This window comes from Nematolebias whitei, chromosome 9, assembly GCF_014905685.2.
Source record: "Nematolebias whitei isolate Nwh7 chromosome 9, NemWhi1, whole genome shotgun sequence".
Lineage (NCBI taxonomy): Eukaryota > Metazoa > Chordata > Actinopteri > Cyprinodontiformes > Rivulidae > Nematolebias > Nematolebias whitei.
The window spans coordinates 51,431,628-51,435,247 of NC_056506.1; the positions used below are offsets into that span (position 1 = coordinate 51,431,628).

General features: G+C 44.2%; 1 long non-coding RNA gene across 1 annotated transcript in view; it reads left to right on the forward strand.

Moving 5' to 3' along the window:
- Window positions 1-3,620, forward strand: part of LOC119414825 — a 7,383-nt gene that overhangs the window by 1,111 nt on the left and 2,652 nt on the right. The window lies entirely within an intron of this gene.

Genomic DNA, 3,620 nt, shown 5'->3' on the forward strand with positions numbered 1-3,620 from the left:
AGAGTTCATCACTCAGTCATCATCATCATCACTTCATAGAGTTCATCACTCAGTCATCCTCATCACTTCATATAGTTCATCACTCAGTCATCCTCATCACTTCACAGAGTTCATCACTCAGTCATCCTCATCACTTCACAGAGTTCATCACTCAGTCATTATCATCACCACTTCATGAAATTCATCACTCAGTCATCATCATCATCATCACCACTTCACACAGTTCATCACTCAGTCATCATCATCATGATCATCACTTCACAGAGTTCATCACTCAGTCATCATCTCATGAATCTAAAAAAGTTAAGTCTGGTCCTCTGGACATTAAAAAAACAAACAAACAAACAAAATGTAGAAACGTTTTGTCTTTCATCTGAGGGGGGGGCGGGGGGGGGTCAGGTAATAATCCAGGTATACAATCCAACAATTTTCAGTCAGGTCATCTGGACAGTTTCTTTTTTTTTTTTCTGAAAATTGATTATTGAGCATGGACTTTATTGGTTTTGAACCAGTTTGACACGACTGTCGATGAGGAAGAGTGCCACCTGCATCATGAAGGACCCCACTCACCCAGCACACACACTTTCTGCCCCGCTCCCCTCAGGAAGGAGGTTGAGGAGCATTAAGTGCAGAACCACTAGACCAGAGACGTGCAGTCAGGGGGGACAGGTGAGGCACGGTCTCTCTGTCATCAAGACACGTAAAGTATTGACAATGATCAGAGAAAATACATTTGACCACTTGACTGTTCTATAAAAGTTCAGTTTATTTCTTCAGCTCCAAGTCTCAACAGAAGTCGTCTCAGGGACTGAACAGGAACCTTCATCTATAAAATAATAATTGAACACTAGAAAGTTCCTGGAAGTGACTGCCAGGCTGCTGTTGGTGTCAATTCTTGATTTGATCGTAGAAGGTGTTGGGCTTCGCTCTCAGCTACAACTGTTCCACAGCTCAGATGAATAGCTCTAAAAATGGCCGAGTTTTGTGTTTGCTGAGGTAGCCGTGGCAGCCATCTTGGATCAAAATGGCTCCAAATGTTAATCAGCTCTAGACATTTATCAGATAATTACTTTCTGTGAGTTTCAAACAAATCCAACAGTGAGTTTCTGTTTCCGTCAGGAACCTGTCATGTGACTCCACAGCAGTTAGTGTGACGAGCGTTCCCTCTCATTTCCTGTGAAGACTTTACTTGTCTTTGTTAGCAAAATATGTCACCTCTGATTGCCAATAAAAGTAATAGCACACCTCTCGGGGCCGAGCCGGTCGTTTTGATAAAAGTTTTGAGGGGTCCACGTTGTGGTCCGGGCCGCATTAACGGAGGTAGAAAAGGAGACACGCGTCCGAGGTGTAGACTAATAACTGGTGCTGCCATGCACCAGTTATTAGTCTCTTTCATAACTGCAGTGGGTAAAGAGTTGTTTGAGTAATAGGTTACAATACGTACAAATTAACAACACAAAGTCACTAATTGAAAGTATAAAATGTGGTCTTCCTCAAGGCTCAGTTCTAGGACCTAAATTATTTATACTTTTTTTAAATTATATTTTTATAGTATCCAGTATTGTGACATTTATAATGTTTGCTGATGATACAAACTTTTTCTTTTCTGGAAAGAATATGGACAAACTAATACGAGGACAGGAAGGTCAACCAGCACGCTTTGGATCCCAAATTATCTCTCTGACCTAAAGCTGTCCCCCATGTCCCCCTCCACACCCTCACCATTTGTCTCTGTTATGGCGCTTTGCCACAGTCTCTGCCTTCATTGGTTCTGCACCACACCAGTTAAGGGTTCGCCCACTGATGGTACCCCATTCATCCCGGTTTATGGGTCCATCATGTTCATGATTCCAAGCAGGCTGCTCTGAGGGGACGATTTTATTGTAAGCAAACAGCAGCCGTTGAATGGTCGACGGAGCTACATCTCTGGATGACCCGCCCAGCACATACGTGTCGTCTTACGGATTTACAAAAATCAGTTTCTAATTTATTTTATGTCTCAGAGATGGCTCATAAGAAAATGCTGAGGTCGACCCCTCTTTGTCCTCCTTGCTCTGCCTCCCCTCCACAGCCAACCCACCCCCCGTATCGTGTGACTACTACCGTTTTTTTTAATTTTACAGATTTCTGAAGGTCATTTTGCAGGTAAGCATCCAAACGGGTTGACGTGTGACAGCAAACTACAGCTGAGCCGCCTCTTCCTCTCCGATCGTTGTAGATTGGGTTTGTTTTCACTAGTTTCTAGTTCAGTATGGAAGCTCCAAAAACAGAACCTTAGACCAACGATGAGGTCCCGAACGTTCTGTCTTTATTGGCAAATCAGAAGATTCAGCACAAGCTGGACGTCGAAACAAGAAACCTCCCACTTTGCACTGACAACCTGCCTTCAGGGCGGGGAAACGTCACAATTCACGTCCAGCTGAGAAGAACCGATGAAGCGACAACGTTTTGTCGTCATTTGTTATGCAGTGATGAATTTTGTGCATTTAATCCATCAATCGAGACAAGACGAGAGTCGACCCGAGTCCCACTTATCAATGGCAAAGTGGCCTTAGTGAGGGCTCAAAGAACAGAAGTTCCTCTTTCAGGCTTTAAACCTGAGACATTTTCAGATCCTGTCAGACCCTGGCAGACACTCTTAGACCCTTTCAGACCTTCTCAAACCCTCCCAGACTCCATCAGACCCTCTTAGATCCTCTAAGGTCCCCTCAGACCAATACTGACTCATCACCTGAGTTCTGTTCAGAGCTCTTAATAATTTATTGTTTTGTTCTCTGTTTAAAAACATTTTGAGTGAAACTGGATCTGAGTAACAGGATCTGGATGTTTGTCCTATGCAGGCTCCTGTAGCCTCTGGTTCTGTACTTACAGTAGGGGTGACCGACCCAACAGAACAGGGGGAGGGGTGGCTGTTATGTAAGATTAATGTGCAGTAAAGCTGCTGCAGGATATAAATATCTGAGTGGAGAGGGATGATGTTCCTTCGTCCCTCTCTGAGCTGCAGATTCAGCCTGCAGACCAGAACCATGAAACCTCTGAGAACAGACCTATGAGACCTCTAAGACAAGGCCTTTGAGAAAGCATCCTCAAGATACTCAGCAAACTTTCATAAAAGACTCAAAAGAGCATGTAGAGGGTTTGGACGTGTAGAATGTCTGCACAAGTAGAGGTTCTGGATATATATACAGTGGACAGGACATGTAGAGACAGGTGTGGACATATAGTCAGAACATGTGGAGGGTGTGGAAATATAGTCAGAACATGTAAAGGGTGTGGACATATAGTCAGGACATGTAGAGCGTCTGGTCATGTAGAGGGTCTGGACAAGTAGAGGGTCTGGATATATATACAGTAGTCAGGACATGTAGAGGGTGTGGACATATAGTCAGAACATGTAGAGGGTGTGGACATATAGTCAGGACATGTAGAGGGTCTGGACATGTAGAGGGTCTGGACAAGTAGAGGGTCTGGACATATAATTAGGACCAGTAGAGAGTCTGCACATGTAGAGGGCCTGGACAAGTAGAGGGTCTGGGTATATAGTCATGATATGTAGAGAGTCTGGACATGGATAGGGTCTGATCAAGTAGAGGAGCTGGACATGTAGGATGGCTGGACAA